Raw genomic sequence first — 26,782 nt, 5'->3', positions numbered from 1 at the left:
CCAGCTGAGGCCCTCTTGAGAGCAGAATAGTCGACGTTTCCTGTTTTCCCTCGTCACAAACAGATTGATTGTGAGGCTGCCCCATGTTGCAAAGATGACCTGGAGAATACTGTCCTTTACTCGTGGCACAGGGAGAAAACCCTGCTGAGATGGTCCATGAGACTATTTTGAACCCCTGGAAAATGGATTGCTATTGGGATGATGTCTTCTTTGATGCAAAATTTCAACAGGTTGATCACCTTCAGGCAGAGTAACCTGGAATGCACCGCCTCTTGCTTGTTCACATAGTACATCATGGTAGTATTGTCAGTGAGTATGTGAACCAATGAGTGTCTGATGCGGTCCTGGAAGGCACAACATGCATTGTGGATGGCCCGAAGTTCCAGCATATTGATATGAAGTGAGGCTTCCTCTTCCAGCCACAAGCCCTGCACCCTCCATGAGTCCAGATGCGCCCGCTAACCCAGAAGGGAAATATCAGTAACCACTGACTTAGTCAGAGAGGGCAGAGTGAAGGGGACTCCTTGGCACACATTGCATGGGGACTCCCACCAGCACAAGGAATTTAGGACTGGTTGAGGAAGGTGAATCAATCTGTCCAGGTAATGCAGGGCAGAGGAGTAAACCATCCTGAGCCACATCTCAAGAAGGCGCACGCGCAACCTGGTGAACTTGACCTCTTGTGTGCAAGTGGACATGTGGCTCCGCAGGCTCAGACACAAACGGACTGAGAGGGGGATCTTGTGCAAGTGCACTGAGTGCACACTGGTTAACGGGGGACTGGCTCTGCAGCTAGAATGGGGGGATGGAGTAGAAAGTTTAAGCTTAGTATGTAAATAGTCATAATTTAGAAGTGACTGAGTGTTCCAATGAAAACTGGATTTGATTTAACTAAATTACAAAATTTAGGAAATCATATACTGTGCACATGTAGCACATTTTGTGTGCATTTCCTCATAAGATCTCAGTCCTACAATCTAACTCTTATACCGAGACAGAGTCCCACTAAATTTGTGACACAGGAGGGGTCTGAACTAAATCATATTGCACGATTGGAGTCTAAACTCAAAGTACTCAGTGAGGCTAAGAACAGGAACAAAGGGGTCGAGGGAGGGTTCTATGTACTTTATAAGGTGCGCAGGAGGGAACTCCACTCTTGGATACATCTTTAGAACTCTGCAGCACCTACAATTCACAGGAGAGGAGCTCTCTCTTCCAGACCTCCTGTGGCCCAGGAATCAGGGTGTTCTGGTGATGACAGTTTAGCAGTACCAGACCAGAATTTATTCACATTATGAAAAAAAATGTGTAAGAACGAAATTCCTTTATATGTTTATATTTGCCCCACATCTCATTTCTTAAAAAAAAAAATAATAAATTCCACATGGAAAAACACAGGGATTGGTCCTGGGCCCAGTTCTGTTCAACATCTTCATAAATGATTTAGGTAATAGTATAGAGAGTACACTTATAAAGTTTGCGGACGATACCAAGCTGGGAGGGGTTGCAAGTACTTTGGAGGATAGGAACAAAATTCAAAATGATCTGGACAAACTGGAGAAATGGTCTGAAGTGAACAGAATGACATTGAGTATGGACAAATGGAAAGTACTCCACTTAATCCATTGCACACATACAAAATGGGAAATGACTGCCTGGGAAGGAGTACTGCAGAAAGGGATCTGGGGGTTATAGTGGATCAGAAGTTAAATATGAGTCAACAGTGTAACACCACTGCAAAAAATGCGAACATCATTCTGGGATGTATTAGCAAGAGTGTTATAAGCAAGGCACGAGAAGTAATTCTTCCGCTCTACTCCATGCTGATTAGGCCTCAACTGGAGTAGTGTGTCCAATTCTGGGCACCACATTTAAGGAGAGATGTGGACAAACTGGAGAAAATCCAGAGGAGAGCAACAAAAATGAGTAAAGGTCTAGAAAACATGACCTATGAGGAAAGATTGAAAAAAACTGGGTTTGTTTAGTCTGGAGAAGAGAAGATTGAGGGGGTGACATGGTAACAGTTTTCAAGTACATAAAAGGTTGTTACAAGGAGGAGGGTGAAAACATTTTCTTGTTAACCTCTGAGAATAGGACAAGAAGCAATGGGCTTAAATTGCAGTAAAGGAAGTTTAGGTTGGACATTAGGAAAAACTTCCCATCAGTGTGGTTAAGCACTAGAATAAATTGCCTAGGGAGGTTGTGGACTCTCTGTCATTAGAGGGTTTTAAGAACAGGTTAGACAAACAGGAATGGTTTAGTTATTACTTAGTCCTGCCTTGAGTGCAGGGGACTGGACTAGATGATCTGCTGAGGTCCCTTCCAGTCCTATGCTTCTATGATTAAGAGAGCATTGAGGTTGCACAATTAAGCATGGAGTTGGGAAATTGCACACTCAAGCTGAACTCTGCCTCCTTATGCATAGCCATTACAATTCAGTCTTTAATTACATGATCACATACTATTTCTCAAACATACTTTTTTCCCCTACAACTTTAGATGTAATGTGTATGCCAGTGAATCAGTAAAAAATATTTAGGAACAGCACACAGCGAACACTACCTACATCACTTATTACATAAAACACATACTAGGAGAACACGGGTCTTTGTCCCACTCTAATGGTTTGCCTATATAAGAGGTTTATGAGCTTTCCACTACAGGACTTAGTCCTTTAGCTTAAGTGCCAGAGGCTCATGCTTTTTATTGTGAAGGTGCAGGATTCATACCCTGCTCCCCACCAAACTGAGGTCAGTAATATACAGATTAAGGGTAACAATCAAGAGTAATAGTGAAAAATTGCTAGTATACATAGGCCATCTGAGTTTACATCTAAAGGTACGTCTACACTTACAGCAGCATGTAGAGTACAGACCTGCACGCTCAGCTAGCCTGGGTATAAATAGCAGCTTTGATAGTGAGGCATGGCTTAGGCAAGTGAAGTAGAGTGTCCTACATGCCTGAACTCTAGAGTATACACACTACATGGCTCTCTACACAGCCAAGCAGGGCCTCCCACGTCTAACTGCTATTTTTAGCAGTGTAGTATCCTGCTGCCTCCCCACTGCCGGAGCCTTTCACTGCCACGTGTAGCTATGTAGCACAGTGAGCACGGATGCAGCTTTTCCTTGCAGTGTGACAGGTAGCTACACAAACCCTACATACCGCTGCCATCTAGTCAAGGTCTGATAGCTGTATAATTAACTACTTCAGCTCATCAGTTGCCCTAAGGAAAGCTGTGCTCTGCTCCTGCATGAAAAGAAAATGTAGAGAGTATCTGGTTGTTGCCTAAAGGCCTGATCCTATTGCCACTGGTTTCAGGATCAGACCACTGATTATTAACATAAGAGAGAGGACTATTTATATAAAAAGTAGTAATAATTTAAGATATACTGATAAAGTAGATAGCATAAGTATACAACACCATCACCACCCACCCGCACAGAGTTTAGTAATATAACAGATTGCTACATATGTATCCCTAAGGTCAAAGAAAAGATTTTATGAAATATAATTGAGAAATAATGTGGATCATGTAGTTACAGACTTTCATAATGCATTCTCACATGGGAGCAGCCTGAACTTTCAATCGAGTCTGTGTAGCTGCACCGCTGCTTCCTCAGGGAACCCTGTTGACTTCCAGTTCCAGGACTGGGGCCCAACAATTCAGCAGGGGCCTGCCAGTGCAGAGCAACTTGCAGGACTGTAACCTAAATTTGAGCAGGCTGCCTTGACTTTTTCATTTCCTGACTATTTTGAGTACTTAACGCTGCAGCTTAGGCCCTGTTTCTGAAAAGATCTATGCATGTGCTTTCTTTAACACATGTGAGTAGCCCTTCTGTACAGGACCTCACCCATTACATTGTATGTTTATTAATATAGTACAGGAAAACTCTTATTAGCCAAATTCCTATTACCTGAATTTCAGATCCCCTGAAATTTTTGTATTGAAATGAATTTTGATTATATAAAATCCCACTGAATGATTCTGGTGATTCTGTAACAGACCATCTGAATTCCACTTTTTTGTTATCAGGATCCAAATATGGGTTTCTTTTTTACATTTCTAATCATGTAAATTTATAAACACATTTCTAATAGAAACATCTTATTCAATAGTCCAAAAAGGATAAGGGTAAAATTGTTGTGATATAAAATAGCATTTTACATGGTCTGAGAATTTTCAGAAACATATTTTAAGATATGTATATAATATAAACCTTTAGTAAAGGAACACTATATTCAACACCACTGTAAATTAAAGTTTATTCCGAATAAAAGTAAACCAAGTTATAAATTGTGATTCAAATACAATAGGCAAGACTATCCTGAGACACTGTACTTATCTGAGTTCTTCTAAAAGCTTTTACTCCTTTTATTAGAAATATTAATTTTTAGTTTTAAACAGCTTGAATACCAGAAAATATTTAATTTCTGAACAGGTAAAGCAAATTCATAGCCTGTGGAAGGATTCTGATGAAACTGGCTATATGCATCAGAATTTCACTATGTACAATTTCCATTGGCATGTGTTGAACTTTACATTATACCCTCCCACACATACTTTTGCTGCAGATCAATTGAATTTCAATAAATAATATGCACTTCCACAGTACACATGAAATCTCAATGTTTTTATGAATTTATAGGGTTATTCCATATACATAAAAACCCACACACTTCATATAAACTGGATATGGAATTAGCCCATATTGTATGTTTCAATTGTTGTAAATTAAATTTTACGATTAGTTATATATATATACACACACACATATAAATATTTATAAATATATTTAGTGGCAAAATATCGATATTCCTGTTACTAGCATATGTATTGTGGTATGGTTTGCAAAAACAATGAAGTTCTAGTAATGAAAGACTCCACTACAAAGACTGCTATTAAATCTTTTCTGGTAAATGGAATAAAGCCACCTGATTTCTTATATGAATTACTGGATTTGGAGGGTTCTTTTAGTATATATTTCACTTTCTTCTATACATGTACTTTTTTGGAAAAAAAACCCTCATTTTTTAAAAATGAAGAACCCCTGTCCATTGTTTCCTTACCACAGAGAGTTGCTGTTACTGGTGGGATACTGGTGATGATGATAGTGTTCAGGCTGGTTGTGCCAGAAAAGCATTTTAGGATGAGATGATGCACTGTGCTCTACTAAGAGATGGTCACTGCTGTGATGAGGAAGAAGAAAAGCAAAGTCAGAAATAAATTCAGATTAAAGCTGTTGGCTGATTTCCTCTTACACTGTTAAATTCAGCTGTTGCTAGTGAGTTTGCCAGGGGTCACTGTCTCTGGGGCAGGAAGGCAGGCAGCAGTAGTGCGACAGCCGTTTCTCCCTCTACCCTTCTACCCCCCCCCCCCTCCCGCTCTCCACCAGTTTGTTTTGCTCTCAGCTGCCACATTTTATTACTAGCTATGCTGTCATCAGGTGCAGCCCAGACGTCAGCAGCATCCAGCTACTGATCTCCTCCCCTCTATTCCTCACTCTCAGTGCTTCCCTGTGCAAAGTTGCTGCCACTTCACTACGGATGAGGATAAAGGAAAAATGAAAGTAGCTTTTGATCTCTCCCCAACAAGGCATGGGAAGCTGCAGACCCCAGTGTTATAGCTGCAGCTCTCCCTTTGTGCAGTCCACTAAAAATACTTGATCAACATAAGCAACAAAAATATTGCTGAAATGAGAGAAATGGGAAGCCTTAGGTATCTGAGGCAGATAGAATGCACCGAATATTTGTCTAGGATCTGCCTTCTCTATAGTGTTTGATACTTTATCCCTTGTATCTATTCACTGTCTACATGTTTCAATGGCAGGCTACTACATAGTGTAACACAATTCTACCATCTCTTTCCTCTCCCCTAGGGTTAAGCGTATTTTTTTTAATCAAAAGTTATTATTTCTGATTATTTAACAAAATAGTTCCTATTTGGAACATGAAAAGTCTCTTGTTTCAATCTCTTTATGCATTGATTTTAGTGGTTCTCCCTCTCTTTGGATCTACATTGCTAGTCTCTACCTCTAATGCCTTTTTCTTATTCCTCTTTTTCACAAATATAGTTTAGAACTCCTGTATTAGACACAAAATATTCTAGCCAAAGGTGTAGACAGCCAAGCACCACGATGAGGCTTGGCAGAATTCAATTTTTATTTTTAATAAGTTTGACCAATATATATGATGCTTATTTTTAAGCTTTTTATTTTTATCGATTTAAATGTTCAAATTTGCACAAAATTATGGAAATTAAGCATTTCGTCTTCTTCCCTCCTTCACAGTTACAGGAAATTATGGGGGGAGGTCAGGCAACTGTGGGGGTGTCCGACAATTATTTAATGACAGTAGATGTTGAGAGTAAAAAAGCTAAAGCTTTATAAGCCATCAAAAACACAAATTGTCAACATCACATGTCAAAATATACAAAGAAACCAACCTTAAATCAAAATCTAATAAGCTCTCAAGCAGCATTTTTCTTTCATTTCTTATGTATACATTTCAATTATTACTGATGGAACTATTTTTTCATCAGTGTGTGTGTGTCTGGTGAATTCAAAATTTATCGGCATTTACCAATAAAAATCTAATCCTTCCCAAGCCTAACCATGATGTACAGTTTTAACTGCCCGCAGATATTAATTGAGCCCTGTATTAATACTAGGCTAGATCTATCTGCACCACTGTGTAAGACCTTGATTCTGACTTCAACAGAACTCAGAGGTGCTCATCAGCACCTCATATAATCATGTCATAGGCAAGCATTTATGCACATGCCAACTTTAACCATGTGGTAAAACAACATACTTCAATGAGACTGCTAATATGCTGGCACTTAAATGTTTGGTTGCATCAGGGCCTCTGTGGTTACACGATATGTAGCAGTGTGCATGTATATTACAAGTGGGGGGGGCAATGAGCCAGTGTAGGTAAAAATTTCAAATACTATGACCCCAACTCCCATTCAAGTCAATAAAGGAATAGATGCTTCAGACTGTATTATTTACGTATATTACAATTCAGTGAACCATTATATGTTTAGTCTTTTTAAAATACACATGAAAACCTAAAGAGTACCATTGATACATAATATGATGGTCTAAAATTAGAGGAGTATTGTCTAGAGATTATAGTATGAAACCTGGGACTCAGAATATTTAGTTTCCAATTCCCAGCCTGTGTAATCCTTTGTAAAATGGGAATAATTCTTCTTTAGCTCACAGGGGTGTTGAGAGTATTGATTCATTGTTCATAGTGTATTAAGATCCTCAGAGGAAAGGTACTATAAAAACTGCAAAGTAAAATGCTATTGTGGTACAACAGAACACTGAGCAATAGCATATGGAACAGTCTAGCTGATCAGTGGTTACTATTTCAATACTTTCTTCTAATTAAAATTCCTCTGTTTTGACTCATTGTTATAGCAAAATAGCATAACAATATATCAGCACTTATCGCCAACAAAATGTTAGTTACTTTGTATTGGGATAAACTATTCTGCCTCCAACTTTAATTTATTTACTCCTCTTTGGAGTACTGCGGTATGAAAAACTGCACACACTTCCTATTGCTCGACTAACCTCTAAACATAAAGGAAAGCTGCTATTTTTTTTTTTAACAACTTTCATTCTTGCCTGTCCTGATGTTTGGAGACAAATAAGAATGAACATACAGTAAATTCTTAGCTTTGTCCTGTTTACTGTTTGAGGACTTTTCTTGTTTTATAGCACTTCTTGGGAAGGCTATAAACCACATACATTTCTTCAAAGGAGCACTGTATACATCAACAACGAAGCATTGTTTATTTAAAACACCTTTAACTATAAAGCTTATGTTTTGTAAACAAAGATTCAGATCCAAGATGTGAGAATGTTTTGTGAATAGGTGGACATGTAGTTCTGTACGTGCTTCAGTGACAGTGTATGAAAGTTTTAATGGCTGGATTTTTCCCCAGGAGTTTGACTCAAATGTGGTGCTGTCTACTTATGTGTAAGGCTAAGATTTTGTCAGTTATTTTTAGTAAAAGTTAGGGACAGGTCAGAGGCAACAAACAAAAATTCACAGAAAAATATTCACCTATCCCAGACTTTTACTAAAAATACCCTGGGTGGGAGTGATGGGGGACAAACAGTGCCGCCGGGGTTTGCAGCTGCTCCTGTGGCAGGGGCTGACAGCAGCTTTTCCAGCCCCAGGAGCACTCATCCAACCTCAGCTGCTGCTCCTGCTGGCCGTGGACTGCTGTTCCGGCAGCCCTGACGCTGGCTGCCAGTCAGCTGTTCAGTCAGCTGCTGCTCCAGCAGCCCCCAGGGCTGACAGTTGCTCCAGCCCTGCCCCAGAAGAAGTCATGGAGATCCTGGAAAGTCATGGAATCCGTGACCACTTTGACAGAACTGTAGCCGTACCTATGTGTCATACTGAGTCTGTGGAATCCATTTGTATGTGGAACCAGTAGACTGATCACAGTCTTCAGCTGATTATTAGATTGCTCTTTTTTATGAAACTACAGTTATAACATAAGAACAGCCATACTGGGTCAGACCAATGGTCCATCTAGCCCAGTATCTTGTCTTCCAACAGTGGCCAGCACCAGATCCTTCAGAGGGAATGAAAACAACAGGGCAATTTTGAGTGATCCAGCTTCTGGCAGTTGGAGGTTTGGACACTAAATACTCACTGAGATTTAAAACTGAATATTTATAACAATTACTATATTCACACCACATTGAAGAGCTTAGGAAATGATGTAAATTTCCATCATTAAACCAGTCAAGAGCAGTTTATAATCCATCTAGCTGTGGCTGGATGATGCAGACATTTTGAAGCTTATTTTTACAATTTACTTAATTGTAATTTAAGCAACTTTTACTGCAATGGAAAGATGTTGGGCTGACAGTCCTAGAAACTTCAGTTCTATTTAAACACAGAACTGGTATGCACGGGCAACAGCAGTGTGGCGCAGTTCTTCAACTGTAATGTGGGGTGGACCAGGCCTGGAGGTGAGGAAGTAGTTCTATTTCTGTCTGTCCCCATTCAGTCTTTGGGCTTTTTCTTGAAATTGTCCGAAACTACTGCCAATTATGATGGCAGTTTTGGGATGGAGATACCTATCAGTTAGGCACTGGTTTGAGACTATGGTCTAATTTCACATATGCTACTGAATAACCATCAGGTAATCATGATATTAGGCATTAGCCTAGACTGGATTTGAATTGGGAATACACAGAAGTAAATGGGATTGTAGCTTATTCCTAGTGGCCTGAAACATCCAGTCCCTCAATTAATGTATTTCTGGATATGTGAATGATGTAGTCCTTTCTCAGTAACTGAAATGTCTCTACCACATAACATTTTGCTAATGTAGTTAGATGGTACTCTGTTCTTCACTACTGAAAAATGCAGAAAGTCCATCTGGAAGATGTATGTCTTTATAAACAGAGCTCCCATTTCTCTTTTCATATGGAGGATTCTGAATCTTTAGCCATAAGGGTTCAAAGTTCAAGAAAGCTTTAAAACATTTCTCTTTTGTGAACATATAAGTCGGGACAAACTCAGAAGTAATATTTTTAAAGGGGTGATTTGCATTAGCGCAGAGGTTCTCAAATTGGGGGGTTCAACATATATTTTGGGGGGGAAAGGGGTGTGAGATGCATTAGGAAAAAAAATAACTTACTGTGCACATTCAGAACTGGGCGGCTGAAGAGCAGCGGCTGCTGGCAGGGCGCTCACCTCTGAAGGCAGCCACAGGTGGCAACTTTTGGTAGCACTTGTGGGTGCTCACCCCCCGACCCCCACCTGCCCCACTGGATCCCTCCCCAAATCCCTGCCTCCTCCCCCAAGCACACCGCATTTCCCCTCCTCCCCCCTCCCTCCCAGGCTTGCCACATGAAACAACTATTTCGTGGTGCAAGCGCTGGGAGGGAGGGGGGAGGAGCAGGACCCAGTGGCGTGCTCAGGGAAGGAGGCGGCGGAGTGGAGCGGAGGCAGAGGTGAGCTGGGGCACGGGGGCAAGCTGCCGGTGGCTGCAGAGCACCCACTAATTTTTCCCCGTGGGTGCTCCAGCCCCGGAGCACCCACTACTCTCCACTCTGCCTTCAGTGCTGGGCAGTCAGAGAGCAGCGGCTGCCGGCCAGGCACTAGGGGCATAAAGAATTACAGATACAAAGAAAGGGGCCGCGATCAAATATATTTGAGAACCACTGCATTAGTGAACCAAAGATTCACCCACTGACATAGCTTGCATAAAACCCACTAATAAGCTTCTGCCAGGTCCACTAAAAATAGAAGCTTTCTTGGATGGACTGCAGCTTTTTTTAGAGTGAGGAACAAATGCTTTGGCTTGTCTCTGTTCATCATGTGTAATCATGTTTCCCCCTTAATTTTTTACAAGAGAATTTTGAGACATACAGGATTTCTCTGAAGAATTAACTCTTGTCTAGGGTGAAAGCCAGAGCTGGTGCCCAGCCATTGAATTAGCTGCCTTGGCTCTTGCTGCCAGCCTCCTGAAATCCACAGATCAACCAGCCACTAATACAGTGCTTAGGGACATCTGATTTACTACAAACTTGAATTCATCATGGTTCTGGAGGTCAATGCTTTTTAGGTAATTGCATCACAACATTATGGCCTACGCAAAGCATGTGACAGCCAGGGAGACTCTAAGGGCTGCTGAAGAAGATTCAGATATCTCGTGTAAGAGTGGCTTCTTCTCCAAGTGCTTGTCCATATGTATTCCACGCACCACATGTGCCTGAGATCAGTCATTTGGCCAGCAGTGTCTGTTGGGGGTGCACACATGCACACAGTGTCCTCATGCTCCTATACTGCGGGCACAATGGCCAAAGTGGCCCAACCACCAATCAGTCTCTTCTCACTGCCTGTGGCAGCAAGATGGGGCTCCTCAGGGTCTGCATCTTCTCACATTCCTATTTGTTCTTACCTGTAAATAACTGTGAAAATATTGAGCCATAACTGCCCAATGGCAGATGTTTTTTTCTCACTACTTTTGGAAGTTTTTACTTCCTTATTTTATTTTGTTTGTTTTCTGATGGAGTTTTCTGGTACTGGGATTTATTAATGCCCCACCTTAAGTCTCCTGGATTTAAGTATTGATACACGCCTATGAGGTGGCGATTCCAGTAAATGAGAGGCACACTAAATGCCTCTTTTGTTTAGAGGAAGCATGTGTCCCTCCAATTCTTAATTCTCCAAAGTACTCAGAAAGGTCAGAAAAAATGCTGGCAGGGTCATGATAGCTCCTGCCTGGTTGAGCCCCTTGTGGTACCTGGAGTTGATGATCTTATCAAGTTGTCCACTGAACCCATTACTCCTTCCGCCAGACTTAACATCTAATGGCCATGGGAATATCTTGCATTCTCCCTCCATCTCATGGCCTGGTTACTGGATGGATGTCAGACAGAGAGATTGTATTAAGGTGATGTCCAAAACATTCCACTGCAAAGTAGAAAAGATTCAAACTAGACACGTCTATGTTGCCAATTGGATATAATTTGGGATCTGGTGTGGTCAGTATCAACTACCATGGGATGACTCTCAAAATCTTGCTGTCTTGGACTATTTATGGTCACTAAAAAGCTCTGGACTATCAGTTAGCTCTAAGAGAGTGCACCTAGCAGCCATTTCGGCATATCATCCTCTCCTGCTGAAAGCTACAGATCTTTTGGCAGGCCTCCCTATACTGTATTTCACAGGGTTGAATTATTACTCAGACTCTATCCCAAGTTCTTACGTCAGGTAGTTATGGACTGTCATTTAAATCAAAATGATTGCTCTACCGATATTCTTCCCTAACCTGCACTCTCACCCAGGGGAGGTTAGACGGCATGCTTCGGATGTTCATAGGGCTCTGTGGATCAAATCCTTTAGCTCTTCACTTAAACTATTTGTAACATTTGTGGACAAAATGAAGGGTCAAATGACATTAGCCCAGGGGTCACCCAAATGGGTTTTGGGATGCATTAAAATCTGCTAAAAATTAGCTTGTTTAGATTCCCAGATCAGTTTAGGGCTTACTCCAGTAGGTCCCAGGCATTTTCTGTGGCTTCCTTGACAAGCATACCTATCAGACATCCGCAAGGCACGTACTTGCAGTTCAATACACACTTTTACTAAAACACTGCTCCTGGGTAGAATCATTGAGGCCTGATGCTTCTTTTGCCAGAACTGTGCCACGATCTAAGTGGACTCCAAGCACCCCAACCCACCCTCCTTTCCATCACCATCCTTTCCATCACCCTCCTTTCCATCCTTTCTAGGATTCTGCAAGAATGGAGAATTTACAGACAAGCATGAAATGAAGAGAAAAAAGTTACTTCACTTACAGTAACTGGAGTTCTTTTAAGATGTGTTGTCTGTGTATCCTACAACCTGCTCTCCTTCCCTGCTACTTTGGAGTCCTATAATTCCAGATTCTGCAATAGTGAAGGAACTGAGTGGCAATTGGGCCACTCAGTCCTTTATGTCAGATCCTGCTCCAGGTAACTCAATTATCCATTTAATAACCTAGCATAGGAAACTGGCTTTTATTGGATTTGAGGATTCAGAGGGAGTTTGGGATTTACCCCCGATATGTCCTACCAGTTAGTGAAGATGGTCCTACTTTCTGAGTCTTAATCACTGAAGATGACTGACAGACTCCCCTCTGGGGGGGAGTGTGTGTCAGTTGGGGGAAGCAGAAGCTACAGTGAGCCATCTGAGCACCTTCCCATGGCACAGCAAGTGCTCATGGGCTGGGAGCAGTTATGACACAACTCCCATTTCTTTGGCTCCTGAAAGGTCTCTTTGCAACTGGAGCATCTTTTGACTTTTGGCTTGCTCTGTTTCTGTTGCTGAGAGGAGCATGGGGCAGGGGGTGAACAGAGGTGTTCAGCCAGGAAACTTATTCAGAGCGAGGGTGAGAGAGAAGAGGAGAGGTTCTGCTTGTTTTAAGTAAGATTTGCAATGGATAAGGCAAGAGCTCCGAACCATTGCTGTTTGTATTGCTGGAGGCTCATGGACAAGTCTGGACTGCCTGCAGTATTTTCAGGAAAAGAGGTGCAGCTGAAAAAGTCTGACAGACAGATCATGACCAAGAGAGGAGGTTTCCAGCAAGAAGTGAGGCAAAATTCCTGTTTGTAGGCAAAACATTTCCAGAATTTAGATGGAATTGGCAGTGACATTAATTACAGATTACACAAGTACCATGATTCACTTACAGAGGTGAATGTTTAGGTTCTATGTTACACTGTTACTTGTAGGTGGATCTCTGTTTATTATCAGCAACAATTTAATAAGAAATCTACATAGATCCTTGATAATAGCGTTAATTGAAATTACGTGTTGAGAGAATTTGGGAAAGTAGTTGTCATGTAGACATACCCTTAGACTGCAACAAGCCACCAAGCGATTGCTCTGTGTCAAAGAAGGGCTGAATATTGCATGGAGGAGGATAGGGGCAGGTGAAGGGGAAAAACACAGAATGATGAGATAGAAGAGAACTCTATCCCCATTTCTCCTGCCCTCCCTTCTTCCATTTAATGATATTTTAAGGAAACAATGGAGAAAATTCCTACAGTAGTAACTAATAAAAAAATAATAATAAGCTATTTTCAAAACAGAATACTGACTGAAATCATTTGCAGCAATACTGTTTCCAAAGAAAATTAGAAAGTGCAAAATTAACAATGCCAAATACAAAACATAAATGAGTACAACACAGCCTGTAAATGCAGAAGTGAAAATTTAAGTACATAGAAACAATATTTGTACCTTGACTTAATTTATATTGAAAAAAATATATGAAAAAATACATTATGAACTATACAAATGTGAAATAGCTACGTAACATCTATATTTTGCTTTTTACAATACCAACTTAGAATGATAGTTTAGTTTAGTTTCTGACTTGGACAGAAGTACATTTTTGCACCATAAAAGTACTTAGTTCTCAAGCAGAATTATAAGACAATGAATAGTGCATATAAAATGTCAAATTTTGGTTCTTTCAAGATGTGGGGTCTATTTCCCCCAAGTAGGAATGTTAGGTACCTATCAAAAGGATAATAAACTTAATGAGATTCATTAGGGTCTGAATAAAATGTTTAAAAAAATTCAAGTTTAACAATTAAACTCCATATAACAGTTGATAACATTTTCCCTCTCTCTCTCTCTCTCATGGTAATATAGGGTATATAGTGTTTTATGGAACCTCCTTTAAGGGAACAATTAGGATTGGTGGGTTCAAAAAGGTTTCACTTAATGGTTTCAGGTATGGTTACATTTGTTATTTGAGGGATGAAGAAACTAAGGGCTTGTCTATATAGGAAAGTTATAACCTGCTATAAAAGTGAATTTTTTCAGTTTTGCTAAAACCCTTCCCAAGTGGCATAGGCTCAATTGGAAAAGCCCCTCTTATACTGGAATAAAGGTCCACTTATACCAGAATAAGTGTCCACAGGGGGTATTATACAAGCATAACTATATCAGTTTAAATTCACACCTTAGGTTATACTAGTTTAATTTTCCTGTGTAGACAAGCCCTAAGTCCCCAGCCATGTGTCAGGATCTACCACCACAGAACCCTAACTTCAGTAGGACTTCATGCATGTACAGGGGTCCATGCTTGTGGATCCCAATACAAGACAGAGCTAAGAAAATAAATCTGTGACCCTAATTATGCTATATCCATTTAGGAAATGAACAATTTAAAAAAACGGTTACCTACCTTTCGTAATTGTTCTTTGAGATTTGTTGCTCATGTCCATTCCATTCTAGGTATGTTAATCTTTAGCGGCACAGAGAGAAAGTATTGGACACTGTGTTCTAAACACTTGTGTAATTTCCATCAAGTATAAAGTTTCTGCAGATGTTAGTGTGTTTAGAAACCTTTGTATCTGTGTATGAACTGAGCCTGTTTCAGAGAAGTGGCAATGGAATAAATAAAGGCTATGTAGAGCATTCTGGGGAATATCCTGGAGGGAAAAAAATAAAATACATGCCTCTTTTGGTACAAATTGGCACATCCTACAGAGAAAAAATTTGCTTCTCAAACATATCTTTATCTGGCAAGGGATTAGAAAGTTCCCATGCACTCCATCTCCTTCATTTTGAACACTGCTTTGTGAATAAGCACTATGTACAATTGATTATTTTATGTTCTTATGTATCCAGTTATTCTTTGAGTGCTTGCTCATGTCAATTCCATTCTAGGTGTGCGCACACGCACGTGCACGGCCATCAAGAGTTTTGCCCTAGCGGTACCTGTAGGGCCGGCTGTAGCACCCTCCAGAGTGCTGCACTCATGCAACGGTATATCAGGCACTGCCGGCCCTACACTCTCTCAGTTCCTTTTTGCTGACAGCTCCAACAGAGGGGCAGGAGGGCGGGGATCTATGTTGACTTACTGAATAGTCGCGTTCTATTGATGTAGAAGGCCAGCGCCCATCTGATGTCCAGCGTATAGAACCTGAGCTCCTCATCTGATGCGTGAGGCTTCAGACACAGAACTGGTAAGTAAATGTCCAGGCCTGTGTGGAACTGGGAAACAACCTTGGGCAGAAAAGCCAGATGCAGGCGCAGCTGGACCTTGTCCCTATGGAAGACAATATAGAGCTTCAGGTGAATGCCCTGATCTTGGACACCTGCTGTGCTGATGTTACAGTGACCAAGAAGAACACCTTCCAGGAAAGGAGCAGGAGGGAGCAGGAAGCTAGGGATTCAAAAGGAGGGACGATGAGCTTTGAGAACACCAGATTCAGGTCCCACGCGGGAACCAGGTCTTGGACATGCGGGTATAGGTGCTATAGACCTTTCAGGAATCATGCCATCATGGGATGGGCAAAGACAGACCGGCCCTGAAGCGGCGGATAAAATGCAGAAATGGCCGCCAGGTGCACCTTGACCGAAGACAGCGACAAGCCCTGGAGCTTTAGATGCAGCAAATAGTCCAGGATGTCGGGCAATGTCCTCAGGACGAACCTTGTTGAAGGTCCAACATGCAAAGCGTTTCCACTTGGCCACATAGGTAGCCCTGGTGGAAGGCTTCCTGCTGCCCAGCAGGACCTGTTGGACCACCGTGGAGCACTCTTGCTTGTCCGTGCTTAGCCGTGGAGCAGCCATGCTGTTAGGTGCAGTGATGCCAGGTTCAGGTGCAGCAGATTGCTGTGGTTCTGGGACAGCAGATCAGGTTGGAGAGGGTAACTGCAGTGGGTTGGCCACGGAAAGACTCAGCAGCATGCTGAACCAGTGCTGGTAAGGCCACGCTGGGGCAATGAGAATGACCCTCGCTGTGTCTTGCTTCACCTTTAGCAGGACTCTGTGGATAAGTGGCACTGGCAGAAAGGCATACATCAGCGCTTCCAACCATGGGAGCGGGAAGGCATCCGACAGGGAACCCTTGTCCTTGCCGTATAGGAAGCAGAACATGTGGCACTTCCTTGTTCTGCCATCGGAAGATCAGGTTGGCCATCTCTGGATGGAGTGACCACTCGTGATGAGAGAAGAAAGTCCTGCTGAGGTGATCTGCCAGGACGTTCCTGGTTCCAGGTAAGTAAGTGACACGAGGTGGATGGCATTCTGCACACAAAGGTCCCAGAGGCTGAGTGCCCCTTGACACAGGGCCAAGGATCAAGCGCTGCCCTGTCTGTTGATGTAATATATTGTGACCGTGTTATCTGTGAGGACCTGCACCACCTTGCCTTTCAGGTGGGTCAAAAACGCCTGACAGGCCAGGTGCACTGCCTTGAGGTCCCTGACGTTCATATGAAGAGCTAGGTCATGCTCCATCCAGCAACCTTGGATGCTGAGCTCACCCAGGTGGCCTCCCCAGCCCAGATTGGACATGTCCGAGACCAGGGTGAGTGATGGAGATGGGGGACACAAAAGGAACTCCCCACAGCACTGACTTGGGGTCTAGCCACCAGTTCAAGGACAAGAGGATGAGGTCAGCACCGTAACCGCTCAGTCTAGGGGGTGCCCACTGGGAAAGTAGACCGTTGCTAGCCACGTTTGCAGGGGTCGCAGATCATAGAATCACAGAATATCAGGGTTGGAAGGGACCTCAAGAGGTCATCTAGTCCAAGCCCCTGCTCAAAGCAGGACCAATCCCAAACTAACTCATCCCAGCCAGGGCTTTGCCAAGCCTGACCTTAAAAACCTCTAAGGAAGGAGATTCCACCACATCCCTAGGTAACCCATTCCAGTGCTTCACCAGCCTCCTAGTGAAAAAGTTTTTCCTAATATCCAACCTAAACCTCCCCCACTGCAACTTGAGACCATTACTCCTTGTTCTATCATCTGCTACCACTGAGACCAGTCTAGAGCCATCCTCTTTGGAACCCCCTTTCAGGTAGTTGAAAGCAACTATCAAATCCCTCCTTATTCTTCTCTTCTGCAGACTAGATAATCCTAGTTCCCTCAGCCTCTCAAGTCATATGCTCCAGCCCACTAATCATTTTTGTTGCCCTCCGCTGGACTCTTTCCAATTTATCCACATCCTTCTTGCAGTGTGGAGCCCAAAACTGGACACAGTACTCCAGATGAGTCCTCACCAATGACGAATAAAGGGGAATGATCACATCCCTCGATCTGCTGGCAGTGCTCCTACTTATACAGCCCCAAATGCTGTTAGCCTTCTTGGCAACAAGGGCACACTGTGGACTCATATCCAGCTTCTCGTCCACTGTAACCCCTAGATCCTTTTCTGCAGAACTGCAGCAGACCCATTCGGTCCCTAGTCTGTAGCGGTGCACGGGGTTCTTCCATCCTAAGTGCAGGACTCTGCACTTGTCCTTGTTGAACCTCATCAGATTTCTTTTGGCCCAATCCTCTAATTTGTCTAGGTCCTTCTGTATCCTATCCCTACCCTCCAGCATATCTACCACTCCTCCCAGTTTAGTGTCATCTGCAAACTTGCTGAGGGTGCAATCCACGCCATCCTCCAGATCATTAATGAAGATATTGAACAAAACTGGTCCCAGGACCAACCCTTGGGGCACTCCGCTTGATACTGGCTGCCAACTAGACATGGAGCCATTGATCACTACCCGTTGAGCCCGATGATCTAGCCATCTTTCTAGCTAGCTTTCTATCCACCTTATAGTCCATTCATCCAGCCCATACTACTATAACTTGCTGGCAAGAATACTGTGGGAGAACATATCAAAAGCTTTGCTAAAGTCAAGGAATAACAAGTCCACTGCTTTCTCCTCATCCACAGAGCCAGTTATCTCATCATAGAAAGCAATTAGGTTAGTCAGGCATGACTTGGTTTTGGTGAATCCATGCTGACTGTTCCTGATCACTTTCCTCAACTTGAAGTGCTTCAAAATTGATTCCTTGAGGACCTGCTCCATTATTTTTCCAGGGTCTGAGGTGAGGCTGACTGGCCTGTAGTTTCCCGGATCCTCCTTCTTCCCTTTTTTAAACATGGACACTATATTAGCGTTTTTCCGGTCATCTGGGACCTCCCCGATCGCCATGAGTTTTCAAAGATAATGGCCAATGGCTCTGCAATCACATCCGCCAAGTCCTTTAGCACCCTCAGATGCAGTGCATCCAGCTCCATGGACTTGTGCTCATCCAGCTTTTCTAAACAGTCCTGAACCATTTGATGAAGCCGGGCGTGCCTGACCATGTACGTTCACACTGCCATGTGGCCCATCAGCCATAGGCAAGTGTGGGCTACAGTGATCGGATGTCTCCTCACGTGGGCAATGAGATACACCATGGCCTGAAAGCGTGCTTCCGGAAGATAGGCCCTGGCTCACGTGGAATCGAGAACCACTTTGATAAACTCTATGCGCTGGACCGGCGTTAACGTGGATTTTTCCGTGCTTATCAACAGGCCCAGGTCATTGCAAAGGGAGCGTACCATATCAAGGTTTCTCTGCACCTGTACCGGAGACCTGCCCTTGATGAGCCAGGTCTCCGGTATCTTTCCCCAAGGTACGGAAAGATCTGGACCACCCCCGGCGTCTGAGGTAAGCCGTTACAGGCGCCATGCATTTTTTTAATGCCTTGGGGGCCGAGGCCAAAGGGTAGTGCCATGAACTGGAAGTGGCGCCCTGTCACGAAGAAACGCAAGAACCATCTGTGTTCTGGAAATATGGAAACATGGAAGTAAGCGTCCTTTAAGTCGAGAGTGATGTACAAGTCCCCTGGATCCAGGGAAGGGATAATAGAGCCAGGAGATCATGTGGAACTTCAACTTCTTGGGAGATTTGTTGAGGCCACGCAAGTCCAGGATGGGTCTGAGGCCCCACTTGGTCTTTGGGATTAGGAAGTATTGGGAGTAGAATCCTCTTCCATGTCCCAAGGAACTGGCTTCACAACCCCCAACTGCAGGAGCCTGTCGACCTCCTGAACCAGGAGTTGCTTGTGAGAAGGGTCTCTGAAGAGGGACAGGGAAGCAGGGGAGCAGAAAGGTGGGGTATCCACAAACTGTAGGGTATAGCCCCAAGCTACTGTGTCCAGGACCCAGGGGTCTGAGGTAACCCACAACCAGGCCAAGCAGTAGAGAGAAAGGCAGTTGAGGAAAGGATGGGAAGGATCTGGCCAGCTGACTGGGGCTCTCAAGCGCACCCTCAAAACAATCTCTTTTGGCCCCCTGGGTGCTTAGCGGGTCCAGGCTGGGTTGGCAAGCAAGAGAAGGAAGGGCAGTGACTGCTAAACCTGGTGTCCCTTCTCCTTGCAGATACCTGATGTGCTTGCCAAGGCCTCGATGGTGGTGGAAGCCAGAATGGCTTTCTGGCAGACTGCAGGGTATGCATGCCCAATGAGCAAAACATAGCTCTAGTGTCCTTCAACCTGTGTAGCCTGGCATCCGTTTGATTGGAGAAGAGCCCAACTCTGTCAAAGGCAAGGTCCTGAATTGAGGCCTTCACCTCCTGGTAAAGGCCCGCTGCTTGGAGCCAGGAGCTTCGTCGCATAACCACTGCCAATGTGACCGCCCTCATTGCCGAGTCCCAAGCCATTTGCAGGGAACATACGGCTGCCGAGGTCCCTTCCTCTACCAGGTGTGACAAAAGTTCTTCCTCTGCCTTGGTGGGTCCTGTGCTTATTGGCGGATTTGCTTGCCTCAGAGGTTCGCGGCAGCCCTCAGTTTGGCCACTTTCATGGCTCAAAACTGCTGTTCACTCACTTAGCCTCATCGCTGGCCAGCATGGGGAAAAGGAAGAACAATCCCCGCAGTCTCTGCTGTGGACCTAGTGAATCGGGGAACAGGCCAGAGATCTTCCCCTCTGGTGGAACCCACAGTCCAGTTCAACTCCTCCGGTATCAAATAGGGAGTCGGAGGGATGGGGGGAACCCGGGCCCGCCCTCTACTCCGGGTTCCAGCCCAGGGCCCTGTGGATTGCAGCTGTCTACAGTGGCTCCTGTAACAGCTGCGTGACAGCTACAGCTCCTGGCCTCCTCCCAACACCTTCTTTATTCTCACCACAGGACCTTCCTCCTGATGTCTGATAATGCTTGTACTTCTCAGTCTTCCAGTAGTATGCCTTCGCACTCTCAGCTTCTTGCACCTCTTGCTCTCAGCTCCTCACATGCACACCACAAACTGAAGTGAGCTCCTTTTTAAAACCCAGGTGCCCTGATTATCCTGCCTGTCTTAATTGATTCTTACAGCTTCTTGATTGGCTGCAGGTGCTCTAATCAGCCTGTCTGCCTTAATTTTTTCCAGAAAGTTCCTGATGGTTCTGGCTTCTTCCCTGCTACCTTACCCAGGGAAAAGGGACCTACTTAACCTGGGGCTAATATATCTGCCTTCTATCACTCTCCTGTAGCCATCTGGCCTGACCCTGTCACACAGGGTACCACACTTCTGAGCCTGACCCTGAGGGAGGGAGTCCTGGAACTTCTGGAGGCTGTCCCAGAGGTTAAAATTGTATTGGCCCAGCAGGGCCTGATGATTCGCCACCCAGAATCGTAAGCTGGCTGTTGAATACATTTTTCTGCCAAATAAATTAAGTTTCTCGGCTTCTTTGTACTTGGGGGTAGAGGCGGTGGGGACCTGCTTATCCTTCTTGTTGGCTGCCAACGCAACCAGCGAGCCCGAGGGAGTGTGGGTATACAAGTACTCAAAACCTTTGGCTGGCACACCGGAACGCCCCATGCGCCTCAATACAGCCACGGTGTTGGCCACTGGCCTTGCTGCCACTGCGGTACTGTGGATGGCAGAATAATTTCTGGTGCCCAGTCCGATCACAGAGACCAGAGCGATGGGCTGAACTGGGCCTCTGCCTCAGAGGAACCACTCTCCAGTGACCAGGGAGGAGCCATCGACGCCTGGGTCTGCTTACTGGTTGTGGCTAGTGGTGAGCGCTGACCAGGTGTGATCAGTGGCTATTCTGGGGAGAACGGTCCCCGTGCCAGGGACATCGGCATCAGTGGGAACGGTGCTGCGGAGACCGGTAACATGAGGGGCGAGTTGTTCCATGGTGTTGGCGATCGAGACCAACCTCTAGATGTGGATCCGTGAGAAGGCGAACGGTGCCCATCATAATATGGGGAGCATCAACTTCGCACTGGGGAATAACGTCTCGGCATCCGGGGTGGGAGAGTTTGGGCGACTGGTGGCACGGTTGCAACCTGCCACAGGATTGCTTGTCCAGCGACCTACAGCGCTCCCCCACCCCTAGAGGGGTCTTAACAGCTGGCTTGCCTTCTCAGGGCGCCTTAGCTTGGTCCTGTGGCAACGGAGACATCACAGGAGATGATGGAGACCTGTGCTCCTGCGCCTGGGCTTGCGAGGACGATGGTGCAGGCAGGATGGTGGGTCCCATACTGCTCACCAGAATCAGTGACAGACCTTTAAGAGTGCTAAGAGCCCCAGCCAGGGAGGCATACTCTGGAGAAGGTTGGTGGACAGGCCCAATCCCTCTACTGGATGACCCCAGGGTCCTTCTTGCCTGGTGCTGGCAAGTACTTCTTCGCCTTCTTCTTCAGCACTGGTGCTGGCACCAAGAGGTGCGGGTGCCATGGTGCACTGCACACGGAGGCCAAAGTACTCGGTGCAGCCTGCATAGAGGGCTCGGAAGCTAGGAGGAGAGCAGATTTCACCAGGAGATCCCTGAGGCAAATGTCCCTCTTCTTCTGGATGAGGCACCGAAAGTTCTTCCAGATCTGGCAACGCTCCTTGATTTGTGATTCTCCCAAGCACTTAAAGCAGCTATTTTGGGGGTCACTCACAGGCATAGGCCTGCCACAGACTGAGCAGGGCTTAAATTCCGGAGCTTGGGGCAAAGTGCCCGCTGGGACCTTAACTATCAGCTAACTATGCACTTAACAACTACTTAACACTAACTACAATCGAACAAAGGCCTGAAGTCCAATGGGAGAAACCGCTAGCTCTTGACAAGCAAGAGAGGCGCTCTGACTGACACCATGGACTGTAAGAAGGAACTGAGAGGGCGTGGGCTGGCAGCATCTGGATACCGCGGCATGAGCACAGCACTGTAGAGGGCACTACAGTCGGCCCTATGGGTCATGCTGAGGCAAGCTGACGGCCGTGCATGTGGGCGGGCGCACACCTAGAATGAAATCAACATGAGCAAGCACTCGAATAATAACTGGATACATAAGAACATAAAACAATCAACTGTACATAGTGCTTATTTACAAAGCAAAATGAAGCAGATGGAGTACGTAGGAACTTTCTAAGTCTCTGATGGACTTCAGTTGCCTTTCTAATCCCTTGCCAGTGAGGACTCATTCTTAGATTATAAGGGTACATTTGATAAGCAAATTTTTTGTATGTAGAACATGCCAATTTGCACCAAAAGTGGCACGTATTTTACTTTTTTCCCCTCCAGAAGGATATTTCCCAGAACTCTCTACATTCCCTTTATTTATTCCATTGCCACTTCCCTGAAACAGGCTCAGTTCAAACACAAACACACTAAGATCTGCAGAAACTTTATACTTGATGGAAATTACACAAGTGTTTAATACTTTATCTCTGTGCCTCTAAACATTAGCACATTTAGCATACTATACCTTTTATAATATTTTCTCAAAGAATTTGAAGAGCAACTAGCAAAAGACACAAAAACTAACTGAAATTTTTTTTTAAAGTACAACAGAAGAAGGAAGTCTGCCAAACCATCAGTGGAGCCGCTGGACAATTGAGGTGCTAAAGGAGCACTCAAGGAAGACAAGGCCTTGCAGAGATGCTAAATGAATTTTTTGCATCAGTCTTCACTGCAGAGGATGTGAGGGAGATTCCCACACCTGAGCCATTCTTTTTAGGTGACAAATCTGAGAACTGTCCCAGATTAAGGTGTTGATAGAGGAGTTTTTGGAACAAATTGATAAATTAAACAGTAATAAGTCACCAGGAGGTGATGGTATTCACCCAAACATTCTGAAAGAGCTCAAATATGCAATTGTAGAACTACTAACTATGGTATGTAGCCTATTGCTTAAATCAGCCTCTGTACCAGATGACTGGAGAATAGCTAATATAACACTCATGTTTAAAAAAGGCTCCAGAGGTGAACCTGGCAATTACAGACTAGTAAGCCTAACTTCAGTACCACACAAACTGGCTGAAACTATAGTAAAGAACAGAATTATCAGACACACAGATGAACACGATGTCGGTGAAGAGTCAACACAGCTTTTGTTAAGGGAAATCATGCATCACTAATCTATTAGAATTCTTTGAGGATGTCAACAAACGTGGACAAAGGTGATCCAGTAGATATACTGTACTTGGACTTTCAGAAAGTCTTTGGACAAGGTCCCACACCAAAGGCTCGTAAGCAATTATGGGATAATAGGGCAGCTCCTCTCATGGATCAGTAACTGGTTACGGTAGGAAAACAAAGGGCATGAATAAATGGTCAGTTTTCACAGAGGAGAGAGATAAAGATTGGGGTCCCACAAGGATCTGTACTGGGACAAGTGCTATTCAACATACTCTTAAATTATCTGGAAAAAAAGGTAAACAGTGAGGTGGCAAATTTTGCAGACAGTTCTAAACTACTCAAGATAGTTAAGTCCACAGCTGACTGCGAAGCGTTACAAATTAGCAGTTACTACTCCAGAAAGATCTTCAGGTCGTCATGGATGGTTCTCTGAAAATATCTGCTCAATGTGCAGCGGAAGTCAAAAAAGCTAGGACTGTGAGGAACTATTAGGAAGAGGATAGAAAGTAAGACAGAATATACCATAATGCCACTATATAAATCCATAGTACACCCACATTTTGAATACTGTGTGCAGTTCTGGTTGGTCCATCTTAAAAATCTATTAGAATTGGAAAAAATACAGAGGGCCAATAAAAATTATTAGGAGTATGGAACAGCTTCCATATGAGGAGAGATTAAAAAGACTGGAACTATTCATCTTAGAAAAGAGATTAAGAGTGGGTATGATAAAGGTCTATAAAATAATGGTGCGGAGAAAGTGATTACAAAGTGTTAATTACCACTTCACATAAACCAGGAGTCTCCCAATGAAATTAATAGGTAGCAGATTTAAAACAAACATAAGGAAGTACTTCTTCACACAATGCACAGTCAACCTGTGGAACTTGTTGCCAGGGGATGTTGTGAAGCCCAAAAATATAACTGGGTTCAGAAAAGAACAAGAAGTTCATGGAGAATAGGTCCATCAAAGGCTCTTAGCCAAGATGGTCACCATGGACAAAACCCCATGCTCTCTGTGTCCCTAAACCTCTGCCTACTAGATGCTGAGACTGGACAACAGGGGATGGATCACTTGATAATTGCCCTGTTCTGTTCACGCCCTCTGAAGCATCTAGCATCAGCCACTGTTGGAAGCTGGGATACTGGGCTAGATGGACCATTGGTCTTACCCACCACGGCCATTCTTATGTTCTTATCAGTCACTACTGCTTAACAGTAACAGACCACTGATAGTTTTTTAAAGAATGCTTTTGTAAATATCACTATAGGAATTTTCCAACTAAATCATCCCATAATATATATTTTACTAAAACTCGTGAATACAATCAATTTTCACTGGTGATTTTTTGACGGTGGTCTCTGATCAAAGTTTCAGAATTAATCATTTAAGAACTCTAAAACTAGTTATAAAAAGTGTATACTCTTGCAATAGTTTCTCAGAGGATCTAGCTTGATTACAAACCTCTTTGAAATCTGACAGTATTAAAATAATTGTTCAGCTTTGTCTTACAGTAGTTAAATAATGTGGCAGTCACAGTCTTAATAAACTTGGAAGTTTCCCACCTGGAAATTTGCTTCAGTACTTAACAGGGAGTAAGCATTACTGTCCCAATCATTCTTCTGAAACTGTTTACATAGCTGAGGTTAGCCAACATGTAAAACTTTCTTTGGGACAGTGTTTTCACAAATATACATACAGAAATGCTTTATACTTATAACAAAAGTAAGAGGAAAAGGATTTCTTCTTGCTTGCCTGTCAATTATCTGTTCCATCTTTCCAAATTCAGGATGGGGTCTCCAGAAGAGGTATGGATGGTAAGAGGAAGAGACTGGCTGTGCTATCTCCTAATCCACTGCAGAGGGAGACAAACCTGGCGAAAAGGACTTGTGGAGAAAAATGGCACTTGTTAACGTGGGTACCAAATTAGAGCTTGTGTCAGGGAAAGAAGCCAATGTGAAATGCTCTGTTAATCTATAAAACAAATAAGGCCTGGGCAGCCTCAAATGTTCCCACATGACTACATCAAAATGCCTCAGACTGACTTGAAGAAATGATCTCTAATGGTGAGAGGATATTGCAATTTCTACCCATTCAGTCCATGGCATGTGTACAGAAATTATCAGCACAGGAGCTCAATGTGATGCAGACAGCATTTTTTGAAATATAAATATTTATATGTAGGAGATAGACTATTAATTTATTTCACAAATACATCTCACTTAGTCACCAAATATCAATCTCTCATCATTAACCTGGAGTGGACTTTGACTGGCAACCTAGGCTCTGTATTGCATTACCAGTCCCCTAATCTATGAAACAGTGATATTTTGGCTATTTTCAACAGTTTTAGGCTGAGTTCATCCTGAACTCAACATTAACTTCCATAGTTTTGGAAGGTTTACATGAGACTGAAACAGTCCAGAAACATGTATTTGGGGCATTTGTAAATGACAAACATTTATTAAAGGTGTGTAGTGAAATTTTCAGTGTATAAGGTATTAAGAAGCATAAAGATTCAAATGGGGCTTGTATATCCTATAAGTCCTTCTGAAAATCTTCCCTGTATTTAGGTAGACAAACTTTTTAAAATTATATATCATTCAATGAATTTTAAGAGAACATTTTTGATCAATGAGGTACATCTTTTCAGTCTACAAAGTTGCATGCCTGGAAAGGTTGGGGGCAAAATTTACACTGGACAATTAGAAAGGTATTTATTTACAATTTATTTCGAAGAAAATTTTTATGAAAACAAACTAATTAAAAATTCAGTGGCACTAGACTATTTTATGATAGTTGCAATTGCAAAACTGGTAAGAGTTTGCTAAAATGGAAAAACACTAGTTTTCATTCTCCTGATAACCTTGCTGGTCACAAATTCCCCACTTTATTTCCTTCTTGCTTAGTTTAATGTTTACCATATTCTAAGTCTATGGCTCAAAAGATTTGACCTCGCCACAACAACATTACCACAACAAACAGAAAATTCCTGTTACCATTAAGCATCAAATACAATTATTGCTGCGTAATTCACCAGACTTACTCCTCAGTCTGGCTTTGCCTTGCATGTATTTGTTTTCAAAAGGAAAACATTATATTTGAAATTTATAATTGAGAATTCTTTTAAAAT

General features: G+C 43.4%; 1 long non-coding RNA gene across 1 annotated transcript in view; it reads left to right on the top strand.

Annotated features, from left to right (window-relative positions):
- The window catches only part of LOC311515530, a 38,107-nt gene extending 11,989 nt beyond the window's left edge, over positions 1-26,118 (top strand). Inside the window, exon 4 of the long non-coding RNA XR_014710171.1 lies at positions 25,439-26,118. This is a non-coding gene — a long non-coding RNA (uncharacterized lncRNA). The remainder of the gene's footprint in view (positions 1-25,438) is intronic.
- Positions 26,119-26,782: the final 664 nt, after the last annotated feature.

This window comes from Lepidochelys olivacea (assembly GCF_965140295.1).
Source record: "Lepidochelys olivacea isolate rLepOli2 genome assembly, chromosome: 2".
Taxonomy (NCBI): Eukaryota; Metazoa; Chordata; order Testudines; family Cheloniidae; genus Lepidochelys; species Lepidochelys olivacea.
Note: the sequence above shows the minus strand (reverse complement) of the source record. Positions and strands in the feature narration are given on the sequence as shown.